The 15,987-nt window shown below is 48.2% G+C and overlaps 1 long non-coding RNA gene and 5 other non-coding genes across 6 annotated transcripts in view; 5 read left to right on the top strand and 1 right to left on the bottom strand.

Moving 5' to 3' along the window:
• Window positions 1–404: 404 nt before the first annotated feature.
• Window positions 405–15,987, bottom strand: part of LOC146174253 (uncharacterized) — a 64,018-nt gene continuing 48,435 nt past the window's right edge. The window contains exon 3 of the long non-coding RNA XR_014702249.1: window positions 405–620. This is a non-coding gene — a long non-coding RNA (uncharacterized LOC146174253). The remainder of the gene's footprint in view (window positions 621–15,987) is intronic.
• TRNAS-CGA (transfer RNA serine (anticodon CGA)) lies at window positions 7,380–7,452 on the top strand. The gene has a single exon. It is a non-coding gene; the product is annotated as a tRNA-Ser (tRNA).
• TRNAS-CGA (transfer RNA serine (anticodon CGA)) lies at window positions 7,882–7,954 on the top strand. The gene has a single exon. It is a non-coding gene; the product is annotated as a tRNA-Ser (tRNA).
• Window positions 8,388–8,460, top strand: TRNAS-CGA (transfer RNA serine (anticodon CGA)). Its single transcript has one exon. It is a non-coding gene; the product is annotated as a tRNA-Ser (tRNA).
• On the top strand, window positions 8,891–8,963 carry TRNAS-CGA (transfer RNA serine (anticodon CGA)). The gene has a single exon. It is a non-coding gene; the product is annotated as a tRNA-Ser (tRNA).
• TRNAS-CGA (transfer RNA serine (anticodon CGA)) lies at window positions 9,394–9,466 on the top strand. The gene has a single exon. It is a non-coding gene; the product is annotated as a tRNA-Ser (tRNA).

Here is a 15,987-nt window from a genome sequence, read left to right as displayed (position 1 = left end):
GCACGCACGGGAGATCCCGGCCGCCATATTCATAGCACGGGAAATGTCCGCCACCGAAGTCGCACCCCCTCTCCCCCAGCGTGTGAGTCAAAATTTCTTCATACGTAGCCTTGGCCCTGCCAAAGAAAACCTTGTTGATGTATACTCATACGTGCAAGATGTAAATGCCATATGTGCGCTTTTCGTTAGTTGAAGCAATATATTACTCTAGGTCGTGGCAATATTTTTGCCCAGCACGGAAATCGCATTTACGGAGCCAGCATATCTTCCCCGCCCACACCCCTTTTTCAGAACTGTGAGAACAATAGCCATTTCGCCTAGAAAAGATTACAATATGACACAAATATTTAGATTTTTTTATTATTTCAGATCATTTTATATTTCTTTAGTTAGAAACACGACGGACAATGATGCTGCCATTCACAATACCTTCCTCCACAACATTGATCTAGATCCACACAAAGCATCGTTCCAGGCTGCCTTATTTTGTATTTTTCACATGCGCACACTTCCTCGCCGTTTTTGCAAGGTCTCTTCCTTTTTATGTCAGGGCATATTTCTTCCGGGTATTCTCTCTTAGTGCACTTCTTTTTGACTTCGCCTTTTCTGCACGATGAGGCCTGTGCAGTGAAAGTCAAATTTTGATATAAATTTTGAAACATAATTAGCATGCAAAAGCAAGGGCTTACGGAAATGTTCAGGCAAATGTTGTTTTTCTCGACAGGCTCGTACGATTAGGAAACGCTATTTAAAATTCCGGCTGTGCCACCCATCTCAGACATCATTTGCAGGTACACGTCCTCCTGAGACGGGGCTGCAACATCGTATAGTGCGGAAACTGACAACAGGTATTTCTTTGACGTCTAAAGCTTATGTGATGTGACATCGATGAAGGCTTCTGAGGAGTGGTGCCCGCATGGCGAAAGCTTTCGCACTCGGTGCTCATTATAGGAAAATTTGCTGATGGTTTAGCTTTATTAAAGGCAGTGTGCAAGCAAAAGTTTCAATACAAATAGTTAGACCTGGTAAATCTATTTCTTTATCGAAGAAGAAATTGGTAAAATGGAGTAAGCAGAGTCGGAAGACGCTATGAATAAGAAGACAGAAGGAAAACAAAAGACGAAAGACAAGAATACTCGGTAGACAAGGAGATGAAAAATAGAAGAAGAAAATGGGAAGAAAGAAGATTCGGAATAAGCCAAGAAGCTAGAAGAAGGTAAAAAGAAGATAAGGAGCATGCGCACTTATGGTCTGCGGCCTGTATGGTGACTCCTGCTTTACATGGTGTAGTGTTGGTTTCGCTTTAAAAACCGGGCTGAGGCTCTACCTAGAAAACAACTTCGCGCCTCCTGCTACTGCGGTATGCGGACCGACGGTGAGCACTTGCTGCACGAGAGTGGAACGCGAAGGATTACCCACTACTGAGATTTCGAAATAGAGATAAATATAGTTAGCGATCAAGTGGTGCCAGATAAAGTGGGGCCAATCAGATAAAGTGGTGCCATTGCACTGTGAGGTTCATTTCACAAAAATTATTCTGCTTTATGCTATGTGATCATCTATATGCGACGACGGAAAAATATATGACAAATATACTGCTAACCACTGTCTCACAGTAGACTTATCAGGAGACCGACTTAAGAAGCCGAATGAGCCTTGCAAATATAGCTTTCTCGTAAGCTGATCAGGTACATTTATTTGGGTACTGTTGTTAGCACACGGTAAAAGCAGTCATATACAATTTTATCCTCTAACGTTGACTGAAATTTCAGCTTTCACCTTGTGCTATGTTTTATGTATGGTACTTCGTTTATATCAGGCTTTCAACTTTAGCGTGACCAAACAACTCACTAGTAAGAGACAAGAGCAACAATCGCGTGACACAACCTGTCTTATCCTGCACTACACATTAACAGTAAAAAACACAGAAATATACGTCCGCAGTGCATTTCCTTTTTGCTGGACACACTTGTATTAAACATCATATCTTTGTGAAAACATTACCATGTAAAGAGAAAGAGATCTGGAAGAAACCGAACCGTGCACTCACGGCGGGAGATCAAGCTGCTGACACGGAATGCTAAAACGGTCGCTTTCGCGAGGTGCTTTTCGCGTGCTCATCGCTGCAAAAAGAAAGTTACAACTTGGGGCAGCGTCCTTCGTCGATCCTTCTCTACTATTCTGGAGCTCCGCAGCCGCACCAACTACGAAAACTGTGTGAGCCGAACCTCTGCTTCTTCGCCTCCCCTGTAATTTGCCAACGCATGTTCCGAAAGGGCTACCCAGCCATGTTCAGCGGAGCCGAAGATCACGATGCAGAGGATTTCCTTTCTCCATACGAGAGGGCAATGGACCACAAATAATGGGACGAAGTCATGAAGCTAAAAAACAGTGTTCTACCTCATAGACATTAACAGCGTATGGTGCTGCGACCACGAGCGGATTTTACCCCTTTTCTGCCTTTAAATAAGCTTTGCCTGACATCTTCGTTCAATCTACTGTCGAAAAACCGCGCGTAGAGCAGCGTCTGCGATTTAGAGACCATCTGCTTGGAGAAACCTTCAGAAGTTACATAAAAGCTGTCATCCTGTACTCCCGCGTAGACACCCCAAGACGTAGGCGGGTCACCTTTAACACATTTTGAAAGCCGTCGAGGCACACACATTCGAGATACGTGTTGCTCGTAACCGCACTAACGCTGCCGAAGTCTTCAAGCTTTGCAAAACATGAGGTTCCAAACAGCGCATTCTAATACAACCACCATTCATGCAACCTGATTCGATATGCAGCCTGGTTATCTCGGCGACAAGCAAATCGCTACTAAATCACGTTAAACATTTTTAGTGCGACAGGTCTTGCAATATTGTGTTTTCATAGAATTCAGGGCATTCTATCTCTCATCAGCTGGACTATACCCACTGCAGGGCGAAGGCCTCTCTCTTATTCCTCCAATTAACCCTGTTCTGTGCAAGCGGTATCTGCTGCACTCCCGCTAACTTAACCTCACTTCCCGCTAACTTTCTGCCGTCCACTGCTGCGATTTCCATCCTTCGGAATCAAGAGGGTTACCCTAAGCGAACATCTATTATCCTCTTTACGCAATACATGTACTGCTCATGCCCATTTCTTCTTGATTTACACTAGAATATCAGTAACTTGAGTTATTGCTCTGATCGACTCTTCCCGCTTCATATCTTTAAATGTTACCCCTACCAGATTTTGTTCTGTAGCCCTCTGGGCTGTCCTCAACTTAAGAAACACCCTTTTCGTTAGACTCTACATTTCATCACCATAAGGTGAGTATAGATAATATGCAACTATTACTACTTTCCTCTTGAGTGATACCGCTAAGCTGCTAGTCATAATCGGTGAGGGCTTGGCATATGCGCTCCATTCTTATGTTATTCTCCTTGTTATTTCCCTTTCATGGTCCGCATCTGCGGTTACTAACTGTCCTACGCAAGAATCTGCGGTTATTAACAATTTTAAGCAGACATATTTGCCGTATAGTTCCAGTGATTTGTTACTTAATGTAAACTACTGTTTCATCCTGAGGATGTTAAACATTACTTTAGCCTTCTGCAAATTGAATTCCAAGCCTTCTTTTCTTCTTTTCCTGCAAAGCTCATCAACAATTTGCAGTTCATCCCCTGAGTTACTTACCAAGGCGATGTCATCAGTGAATCGAACATTAATGAGGTCTTCTCCATCTACCATTATTCCTAACTGCTCCATTAAAAGTCATCTGAGTACTTCCTCTAAGAAAGCTCTTAATACTACTTAGGAGATCGTGTCTCATTGGTTAGCATCTTTCTTTATATCAATTGTTACTTTCTTTATGCAGAACTATGTTTGATGTGCAGCCACTATTTTCGGGCTTTGCTCCGAAAATAGGAGCAAAGCCCCAAAAAACTCCTGAGCTGTTTTAACGATTTCGGCGGTTTAAAACAAGTGACAGCTTCGATCTTTTTCGGATCAGGCCTGATTCCATCCTTGTCTATAAGATGTCCAAGTACCACAGTCTGGCGTTCTCCAAAACGACATTTCTTGGAATTGAGTACTAGACCAGCTTTCTTGATACACTCCAAGACAATCTCTAATCGACTATTGTGTTCATGAAAAGTTGTCCCGAATATCACTACATCGTCCAAATAACACATACAAATGTGCCACTTCAGCCCCGAATCAATACAGGAACTGGTAATCCAATCCGCCAGAAGCCTTATCGTGTATCCCCATCAGAGCGCCAAACAATCGAAGAACAAGTTCGTGACATGCTGCATAAGTGCATCATTCAGGAATCGTCTAGTCCGTGGGCTGCACCTGTGATTCTAGTCAAAAAGAAAGATGGCACATGGCGATTTTGCGTTGATTATCGACGTTTGAATACTGTTACCAAGAAGGACGTGTATCCTCTGCCACGTATTGATGACGCCATTGATTGCTTACATTCCGCCTCCGATTTTTCCTGCGTTGACCTGCGATCAGGCTGTTGGCAGATCCCCATGCACCCGGAAGATAAAGAAAAGACGGCATTCATCACCCGAGACGGCCTGTATGAATTTAATGTGATGCCGTTTGGATTATGGAACGCTCCAGCCACGTTCGAAAGATTCATGGATACAGTTTTGCGCGGGCTGAAGTGGCACATTTGTATGTGTTATTTGGACGATGTAGTGATATTCGGGACAACTTTTCATGAACACAACAGTCGATTAGAGATTGTCTTGGAGTGTATCGAGAAAGCTGGTCTAGTACTCAATTCCAAGAAATGTCGTTTTGGAGAATGCCAGACTGTGGTACTTGGACATCTTATTGACAAAGATGGAATCAGGCCTGATCCGAAAAAGATCGAAGCTGTCACTTGTTTTAAACCGCCGAAATCGTTAAAACAGCTCAGGAGTTTTTTGGCGCTTTGCTCCTATTTTCGGCGTTTTGTTCCGAAGTTTGCTGCTCTAGCATATCCCCTTACTTGTCTTCTGCAAAAAGATGTGCCTTTTAAGTGGACTGCCGATTGTGACTCCGCCTTTCGTCAGGTAAATTTATTTTGACATCAGGACCAGTACTATGCCACTTCTGTCCATCAGCTCCAACAGAACTTCACACTGACGCCAGCGCTGTTGGAATTGGTGCTGTGCTCATACAGCGCCACAATGGTGATGAACATGTCGTTGCGTATGCAAGCCGTTCTTTGAGCAAGGCTGAGCGTAATTACACTGTAACTGAACAGGAATGCTTAGCTGTTGTATTCGGTGTGCAACGGTTTAGGTCATATCTTAATGTATGTGCATTTAAAATTGTGACGGACCATCATTCCTTATGTTGGCTTGTAAACCTTCGTGACCCCTGTGGACGCCTTGCGCGGTGGGCTTTGCGCCTTCAAGAATTCAATTTTACTGTGTCTTTTAAGAGTGGTCGTAAGCACGGTGATGCTGACTGCTTGTCACGGTTGCCACTTGAAACTACTGATTGCGACAATGAGGTCTTGGATGAATATATAGCTGCTATCTCTACAAGTTTCCCTGATGTTGGTGAATTCAAGATTGCGCAGCGGCACGACAACGAGTTGGCGCCGCTTGTTGAGGCAGCAAGTTCCCGGAACCCTACGACCTCATTCTGCATTCGTGACGGTGTACTATACAGGAAGAACTACTCGTCAGTAGGTGCGCGGCTTCTTCTGGTAGTTCCTACAAGTCTTAGGTGTCAGGTTCTTCGGGTAATGCACGACGATGCCACAGCTGGACACTTGGGTTTCGCAAGAACATTGCGCAGGACTAAGGAACGTTTTTATTGGCCGAAGATGCGTCAAACTACTCAACGTTATGTGGCCAGCTGCCTCCAGTGCCAGCGTTTCAAGCACCCAACCTGCTCACCGCCGGGTCATCTTCAGCCTATAACGCCACCACGAACCCCATTCGAACAGGCGGGAATTGATCTTCTAGGACCATTTCCCCGTTCCTCCAACGGAAACCGCTGGGTAATAGTGTGCGTAGACTATCTTACGCGGTACTCTGAAACTGCTGCTATACCGTCAGCCACTGCTTCTGATGTCTCGGTGTTCCTCTTACGGTCCATCATTCTTCGACATGGGCCTCATCGTGTGTTAATAAGCGATCGTGGCCGATAGTTTACGGCAGAAGTTGTAGAGGAACTTCTTCGCCTCTGCTCATCCCATTTTCGCCATTCAACTTCTTACCACCCACAAACAAACGGTCTTACCGAACGCACCAATCGGACGCTTAGCAACATGCTCGCAATGTATGTCGACTCCCGCCACAAAAACTGGGATGAAGTCCTTCCGTTTATAACATATGCATTTAACACTGCTAAGCACGAAAGCACAGGCTACAGTCCGTTTTTTCTTCTCTATGCACGACCTCCACGAAGCACTTTGGACACGTTTCTGCCTTTCTCACTCTGAAACTTCACTAGAGCATACTCTCTTTTTGGCTGAAGAAGCTCGTCGACTCGCTAGACTTCGCACTCTAGCCTCCCAGGAACGCCACAAGCAACGCTACGACAAGCGTCATCAAGATGTTAATTATGTCCCTGGTGACTTGGTGTTTCTTTGGACGCCGTTGCGTAAGCACGGCTTGTGCATGAAACTGTTGCACCACTATACTGGCCCTTTTGTTCTATTGGAACGCCTCAGCGCAGTAAACTTTGTAGTCTCTCGCGTGACCACCCAAGGACGTCGTTCTCGGAAGACTCAAGTAGTCCACGTGGCCCGCATGAAGCCCTTCTATCAACGTGACGAACCTTGACTCGCCCGGCGGGCATCGTCTGCGAAGGGGGCAGTGTCACGCACTTCCCGCGGTCCTTATTGAAGGAAGATGAGGTTTGGCGGAATAAGGAGAAGAGGACGAGGAAGCTGGGTCTGTCCGCTGTGGTGTGCTAATCTCCAGCGTATCCTACCATCTGTGTAAATAAACTTAGTAACAATATATATATATATATATATATATATATATATATATATATATATATATATATATATATTCGTTACTAATTTCTGTGATTATCTAAGCAAACATTAAAAAAAAAGAAAGACGTAAGAGGACCATCCCCAACGCTTTCCTTGGCCTCGCCGACTGTTGGCTTCTTTCCTTCATGTATTATAACGAGCACCCTCATTTCCCCTTAATTGATCTGCTTGTAGCTTACGGGGGTCTCGGTTCTGGCAGTCTTGAAGCCATAGGTAGCGTAAGAGGGTTCTAGCACAGCGTTCGCCCTCGCTCTTGATCACGTTCTACGTGACGCTGGCGGTAACAAAGGACGTTCTACGTCCGCCGCTATGGCTGAGGGTGGCGCTGGTGAACACTCTCAAGGTTCGTATACAGACAACACAAATACCCAAGCAAGTAGCAGGGGGGACAGCGGCCGATGTAGCTCAGTTGGTAGAGCACCGGACGCGATATTCGGAGGTCGTGGGTTCGGTTCCCACCATCGGCACGTTGTTTTTTCTTCTACTTTGCGTTTAATTATCTTTCCCCTAAACAGATTCGTTACTAATTTCTGTGATTATCTAAGCAAACATTAAAAAAAAGAAAGACGTAAGAGGACCATCCCCAACGCTTTCCTTGGCCTCGCCGACTGTTGGCTTCTTTCCTTCATGTATTATAACAAGCACCCTCATTTCCCCTTAATTGATCTGCTTGTAGCTTACGGGGGTCTCGGTTCTGGCAGTCTTTAAGCCATAGGTAGCGTAAGAGGGTTCTAGCACAGCGTTCGCCCTCGCTCTTGATCACGTTCTACGTGACGCTGGCGGTAACAAAGGACGTTCTACGTCCGCCGCTATGGCTGAGGGTGGCGCTGGTGAACACTCTCAAGGTTCGTATACAGACAACACAAATACCCAAGCAAGTAGCAGGGGGGACAGCGGCCGATGTAGCTCAGTTGGTAGAGCACCGGACGCGATATTCGGAGGTCGTGGGTTCGGTTCCCACCATCGGCACGTTGTTTTTTCTTCTACTTTGCGTTTAATTATCTTTCCCCTAAACAGATTCGTTACTAATTTCTGTGATTATCTAAGCAAACATTAAAAAAAAAAAAGAAAGACGTAAGAGGACCATCCCTTACGCTTTCCTTGGCCTCGCCGACTGTTGGCTTCTTTCCTTCATGTATTATAACGAGCACCCTCATTTCCCCTTAATTGATCTGCTTGTAGCTTACGGGGGTCTCGGTTCTGGCAGTCTTGAAGCCATAGGTAGCGTAAGAGGGTTCTAGCACAGCGTTCGCACTCGCTCTTGATCACGTTCTACGTGACGCTGGCGGTAACAAAGGACGTTCTACGTCCGCCGCTATGGCTGAGGGTGGCGCTGGTGAACACTCTCAAGGTTCGTATACAGACAACACAAATACCCAAGCAAGTAGCAGGGGGGACAGCGGCCGATGTAGCTCAGTTGGTAGAGCACCGGACGCGATATTCGGAGGTCGTGGGTTCGGTTCCCACCATCGGCACGTTGTTTTTTCTTCTACTTTGCGTTTAATTATCTTTCCCCTAAACAGATTCGTTACTAATTTCTGTGATTATCTAAGCAAACATTAAAAAAAAAGAAAGACGTAAGAGGACCATCCCCAACGATTTCCTTGGCCTCGCCGACTGTTGGCTTCTTTCCTTCATGTATTATAACGAGCACCCTCATTTCCCCTTAATTGATCTGCTTGTAGCTTACGGGGGTCTCGGTTCTGGCAGTCTTGAAGCCATAGGTAGCGTAAGAGGGTTCTAGCACAGCGTTCGCCCTCGCTCTTGATCACGTTCTACGTGACGCTGGCGGTAACAAAGGACGTTCTGCGTCCGCCGCTATGGCTGAGGGTGGCGCTGGGGAACACTCTCAAGGTTCGTATACAGACAACACAAATACCCAAGCAAGTAGCAGGGGGGACAGCGGCCGATGTAGCTCAGTTGGTAGAGCACCGGACGCGATATTCGGAGGTCGTGGGTTCGGTTCCCACCATCGGCACGTTGTTTTTTCTTCTACTTTGCGTTTAATTATCTTTCCCCTAAACAGATTCGTTACTAATTTCTGTGATTATCTAAGCAAACATTAAAAAAAAAGAAAGACGTAAGAGGACCATCCCCAACGCTTTCCTTGGCCTCGCCGACTGTTGGCTTCTTTCCTTCATGTATTATAACGAGCACCCTCATTTCCCCTTAATTGATCTGCTTGTAGCTTACGGGGGTCTCGGTTCTGGCAGTCTTGAAGCCATAGGTAGCGTAAGAGGGTTCTAGCACAGCGTTCGCCCTCGCTCTTGATCACGTTCTACGTGACGCTGGCGGTAACAAAGGACGTTCTACGTCCGCCGCTATGGCTGAGGGTGGCGCTGGTGAACACTCTCAAGGTTTGTATACAGACAACACAAATACCCAAGCAAGTAGCAGGGGGGACAGCGGCCGATGTAGCTCAGTTGGTAGAGCACCGGACGCGATATTCGGAGGTCGTGGGTTCGGTTCCCACCATCGGCACGTTGTTTTTTCTTCTACTTTGCGTTTAATTATCTTTCCCCTAAACAGATTCGTTACTAATTTCTGTGATTATCTACGCAAACATTAAAAAAAAAAGAAAGACGTAAGAGGACCATCCCCAACGCTTTCCTTGGCCTCGCCGACTGTTGGCTTCTTTCCTTCATGTATTATAACGAGCACCCTCATTTCCCCTTAATTGATCTGCATATATATATATATATATATATATATATATATATATATATATATATATATATATATATATATATATATATATATATATATATATATTGTGCCGGCCACACTTCCCGTTATTGCCGCAGTCGCACCTTCCCCACACCCCGTTCCTATTACAACGCTGACCATCGGTACTACTACGGACCTCGACGCTTCCCTGCACAGCCTGAACAGCTCCGCCCCGCATATGATGGACCTGGACACTTCTCTGCTCACCCAAATGAACCTAACACCGAAGCCGTCTCGAGTGTCCGTCACCCCAGCCGAACTGCATCTCCACGGTCTCGTTGATCTCGTTCACCGCTGCCTCGTCGAAACTCCCCCTCATCACACGCCGGCGCCCACTCGGGAAACTAGCGAATGCAGCGCCCGGGAGTGACGCTGCATTACCGACCCGGACTGTCAACTCGGAACTCACCCTAGCACCCAGACGTAACCTCATTGACATTTTTGTGGACGGAGTCTCAGTTTCTGCACTTATTGACACTGGCGCCCACATTTCCGTTCTCAGTTCCTCGCTCCGTCAACGCCTCAACAAAGTCCTCACCCGCTTCCTCATCTACCGTTCGTGTTGCTGATGGCAATACAGCTACTGTGATTGGTATGTGTACTGCAAGAATTTCCATTGCCGACCGCCATATCCCTGTCCTATTTACAGTCCTCACCACTTGCCCTTACGACGTTATATTAGGACTCGACTTTTTAACTGCACATTCCGCGCTCATTGGCTGTTCTTTTGGACTGCTTCATCTGGACCTGCCACTCTGTCCTGACAAACAGGCCTCTGATACTTCAACGCTCCGTCTCCGTTCCTCTACATTTACTTATCTGCCACCAGAAGCTGCAGTGTATGTGCTCATGACACCTTTCCCCTCCGTTCCTGATGGCGACTACGTTGTTTGTCTCATAACCGACGTGACACTGCAGCGTAGAATCGCTCTCCCTCATAACATCGTGCACATAGAAAATAACAACGCTTATATTCCGGTCTTGAAGTTCGGCATTTTTGTGCACGTTCTTCCTGAGGGCATTACTCTCGCCGAACTTACCCCACTGTCTGACGTCACAGTTGCCGCTCTTTTGCCTGACCCTTCCGCTAAAGTGTCGACACAATCTGCCCCGTCCCCTTCTCCAGAGGCTCGCATATCAGGAATGGTTGCACCTAATTTGCGCCCTGACCGTGCTACAGCACTTACGAGTCTTCTGAATTCGTACAGCGATATTTTCGATTTTGGTGACCGCCCCTTAGGACAAACTTCCCTCGTTACACATCGTATCGACACCGGAGACGCCTGCCCAATTCACAGAAGACCTTATCGCGTCGCCATTTCAGAACGACGCGTCATACAAGATGAAGTGGACAAGATGTTAGCAAAAACATTATAGAGCCTTCGAGCAGTCCCTGGGCGTCGCCTGTCGTGCTTGTCAAAAAGAAGGACAATACCTGGAGATTCTGCGTTGATTACCGACACCTCAACAAAATTACAAAGAAAGACGTTTACCCGCTCCCCAGGATAGATGACGCCCTCGACTGCTTGCACGGTGCCAGCTATTTCTCTTCCAATGATCTTCGTTCCGGTTATTGGCAGATCGCAGTCGACGAACGGTACCGGGAGAAGACCGCCTTCGTCACTCCTGATGGCCTCTATCAATTCAATGTGATGCCTTTCGGCTTCTGTAATGCGCCCGCAACATTCGAGCGCATGATGGACTCTCTCCTGCGCGGCTTGAAATGGACGACGTGCGTGTGCTATCTCGATGACGTAATTGTATTTTCTTCTACATTCGAGAGCCATCTTCATCGTCTTGATGCCATTCTTAGCGTCTTCCGAAGAGCTGGCCTTCAGCTGAACTCGAAGAAATGTATCTTCGGCCGACGAGAACTCAAGGTGCTCGGTCACGTGGTCGGCGCCCGCGGCGTTCAACCCGATCCAGACAAAATACGTGCTGTAAGTGCATTTCCTACACCCCGTTGTACCAGTGACGTGTGTAGCTTTCTTGGGCTCTGCTCCTATTTTCGGCGGTTTGTACCTACCTTTGCGGAGACGGCTCGTCCACTCACCAATCTTTTGAAGAACGACGCTGCATTTTGCTGGGACCAAGAACAATCCGAAGCCTTTTCTGCGCTCATTGCAGCCCTCACCAACCCGCCCGTCCTGGCACACTTCAATCCTTTCGCACCAACGGAGGTACGCACCGACACCAGTGGTCACGGTATTGGTGCCATACTCGCCCAGCAGCAGATGGGTCGCACTCGCGTCATTGCTTATGCCAGTCGCCTCCTTTCTGCGGCTGAACGGAATTATTCGATCACAGAACGTGAGTGCTTAGCCCTCGTTTGGGCCATTACAAAATTTCGCCCTTACTTGTTTGGCCGCCCGTTCTCCGTCATCACCGACCACCATGCCTTTGCTGGCTTTCTACGCTGAAGGATCCTGCTGCTCGCCTGGGTCGTTGGGCCCTCCGCCTTCAGGAATACACTTTTTCCGTCGTCCACAAGTCTGGCCGGCTGCACGCTGACGCCGATTGCCTGTCTCGCAACCCGGTAGATCCCCCACCTGCGAGCGAGTGCGACGCTGACACATATGTGTTGGCCATCTCTGACCTTTCAAACATTCGCCATGAACAGCGCCTAGATCCCAAGCTTTGCAGGATAATCAATCGCCTCAGCACCGATCACCTTGATGCTACCCTTGGTCTGTTTATGCTCAACAATGGCACCTTATACCGACGGAATATGCGACCAGATGGCGCCGAGCTTCTCCTCGTAGTCCCAGAACACCTGCGTACCACCGTTCTTCAACAGCTGCACGACGCACCCACAGCGGGTCATCTTGGCGTATCTCGTACGTACGATAGCGTCCGCCGCCGCTTCTTTTGGCCAGGCCTCTATCGCTCTGTTCGACGTTACGTTGCTTCTTGTCACCATTGTCAGCGACGGAAGAAGCCCTCGGCTATGCCTGCTGGATCCCTGCAGCCGATCGACATCCTAGTAGACCCGTTTTCCCGAGTTGGCCTTGACCTCTTCGGGCCTTTCCCCCTTTCTTCGTCGGGGAATAAATGGATTGCAGCGGCCACGGATTATACTACGCGCTAGGCTGTCACCCGAGCGATACCCACCAGCTGTGCAACTGATGTGGCTGCGTTTCTTCTCCACGACGTCATCCTGCTCCATGGTGCTCCACGCCAGCTGCTCACTGACCGTGGCCGTTGTTTCCTTGCGCGAGTAGTCGACAAAATTCTTCGGTACTGCTCCGTTAAGCACTATTTTACCACCCCTTACCATCCACAAACGAACGGCCTCACCGAACGCCTCAACCGCACGCTCAAGGACATGCTGTCTATGTATGTCTCAGATGATCACCGTGACTGGGATATTAATTTGCCGTTTGTAACGTTCGCGTACAATTCCTCTCGTCACGACACATTGGGCTACTCACCGTTCTATCTCCTATACGGCCGTGACCCTTCCCTTCCATTTGACAGCGTATTGCCTCCCAACGCTAACGCCAGTTGCTACGTTCGTGACGCCATCTCCCGAGCTGACGCAGCCCATGTTATTGCTCGCAGACGACTGGCCTGCTCCCAAAATTTTCAAAAACGGCGCCATGATTCTCGCCACCGGGATGTCCACTGCTCTCCGGAATCTCTCGTCTTGCTCTGGACTCCCGCTCGTAAAGTTGGGCTGTGTGAGAAGCTCTTGCCACGCTACGCAGGACCCTACTGTGTTTTACGGCCAGTCACCATTGTGACATACGAGGTCGCCCCTGTACATCCGCCGCAACAGTCCTCTATGCCAAACACCGAGATTGTTCATGTCGCCAGAATGAGGCCGTACTACCCCTGCAGTAGCTCGTCCTAGCGCGCACCGGGACTGTGCTTTTCGTGGGGGGGGGGGGGTAATGTGACATATAGGCCCTGCATCGCTGGACGCTAAAGAAGATAACGATCAGAAAAGGGTGATTCAGACGACGACAAAGTGGTAGCAAGGTTTAGTGCTTGAAGAAGGTTAACGCTGTTATGATTCTGCGTCAACCTGGACTAACCTTCGTGCACTAACCTCGCCACGTATCAATATATATATATATATATATATATATATATATATATATATATATATATATATATATATATATATATATATATATATATATATATATAATGTAGGGGTGTGTTTTATCAGTCAATGCAGATGGATTCAACTGCTAAGGATGAAATCGCAGCGGAGCGTCAGGTGTAGCGTATCACAGACAACATGGGACTTCTTCATCCTCGAGTACGCCAGTACGACATTTTCCCCCCGGGTAAAGAAGAAGCCATCCTGGCGACTTATGGGGCCGTAAGGACAGACGGATCGTAGTAGGGCTTGATTTGGCTCACATGAACTGTTTCGCGTACACGGCGACGCAAGCCCGCAAAGGACGTAACAGGCTCAACTACGTAGTTGACAGGAGATGTTTGTTGGAGGACTCGGTATGGAAGCTTCTTTGAAAGGCCGGTGGTTGTGGCTGGGACCCAGAGCCACATCAGGGAGTTAGGTGCATATGAAGACGCCTAGCCGGTGTCGCGGTGGTGTTTTTGTTGCCAATGATTTCCGTTGTAAGCGAACGAGCGATGGCATTTTTCTGCGTACTGGGCAGCGTCCGAATGTGGCGTCGATTTAGAGACATCAGAGCGGTAGGAAGAAATAACGTCCATTGTGCAGGTTGACTCGCACCCGCAAAAAAGAAAGAAGGGAGAAAATCCAGTGGTGGTCTGTATCGCAGTGTTGTACGCGTAGGTTACGAAGGAAAGAACCTGGTCCCAGTTGGAATGAGCGTCGTTGACGGACATGGCCAGCATGAACGCTTCAACCGTCCACGGTAACTGAGTAATTTTTTCTAAGTCCCATGGCGAAGAATCAAGTTGTCGAGAAGAAACAAAGCAACGTCTTTTGCGGAGGCAGAGGGTAACGGTGATGTTTCAGCGTAGCGAGTAAGATCGTCTACTGTCCCTATAATTCACCGGATTCCTGCGGGAGTAGTAGGAAGAGCGCGATAGATATCTGTGCCAACGCGGTCAAACGGACGAGCAGGACAGGGTAACGGCTGCAACAAAACAGGGGACTTCTGAGGAGTTTTTCGGTGGTCACAAGATTCGCAAGCGGGCACAAAATATCGTACAACATTCCACGCCAATAAAATCGCAGACGTAGGCGTGTGTAGGTTTTCAATACGCCACAGTGAGCACATTGTGGGTCACCATGATACGCAGCAGAAATGTCGGCACGGACATGACAGGGGATGAATAGAAGCCCCTTCCGTCTATCAAGCAAATAATTGCGGCGATATAGAAGACCGTCACGAATGGAGTAGTGATGGGCTTGCCGGACGAGCGCTTTGAATGAATGACCGGGAGTAGGACTTGAAAAAAAAAGATCCAAAAGTGCACTGATCCACGGGTACTTCCGCTGGTCAGTAGCCATGGCGACAGTAGCAAGAGTCGAGAAATCGTAAGCACACACGTGGTCAGACGAGTGTCACTAGGCAATGGCGAGCGGGAAAGAGAATCCACGTCCATATGCTTCAGACCTGATCGATAAGTGACATGAATGTCATACTCCTGGAGACGGAGAGCCCAGCGAGAAAGGCGACCGGATGGGTCTTTCAGAGAGGCCAGCCAGCACCAAGCGTGGTGATCGGTCACGACAAAACGGTCAGCCATACACATTAGGACGAATTTTTCGATGGCCAAAATAAGGCCAAACATTCTCTTTCTGTTACAAACGAAGGGAGGATGATCGGCGAGTGGTATACGTTTGATTGTCGCGGGATACAAAGTTGGAACCGGGCAGAGTTCTCGGCGAGGGCTGGTCCGTATTGTAGGAGTAGTTCCAGAGGTCAGGTCAAGACGGGGGAAGAAGTTGGCGGGATAGGCGTGCGACATGGCCCGGCAGCCCGCAAGAGTAGCCGATTGGCCGGTTGGCCGCGGTACGCCAAGGGTTCGTGGGGCATTGGCGTACCCTTGGAGCAGGGACATGCAATGCAGCCCCAGGCAAAGGCGAAGGAAGGTTGGAAGGAGCGGCCTGTTAGGAGTGAGATGCAGATGCATTAGCGGCCTGGCCAGGACTTGGGTGTAAGTCAGTGGTGCCGTTACTTGCGCGGGCACGCGGCTGGGTGACAGCACAGGGCTGGACGGGGGCATGGAGCTGGGCGAAAGGACATTAACTATGCGTTCTTGAACAGCACGCCGTAGGATAGGGGCAAAAGACGGCGCTATGTTAGTAACAAGGCGACCAGTATCCA

Source organism: Amblyomma maculatum, chromosome 11 (genome assembly GCF_055883805.1).
Source record: "Amblyomma maculatum isolate TAMU_Amacu chromosome 11, ASM5588380v1, whole genome shotgun sequence".
In the NCBI taxonomy this organism is placed as follows: domain Eukaryota; kingdom Metazoa; phylum Arthropoda; class Arachnida; order Ixodida; family Ixodidae; genus Amblyomma; species Amblyomma maculatum.
Note: the sequence above shows the minus strand (reverse complement) of the source record. Positions and strands in the feature narration are given on the sequence as shown.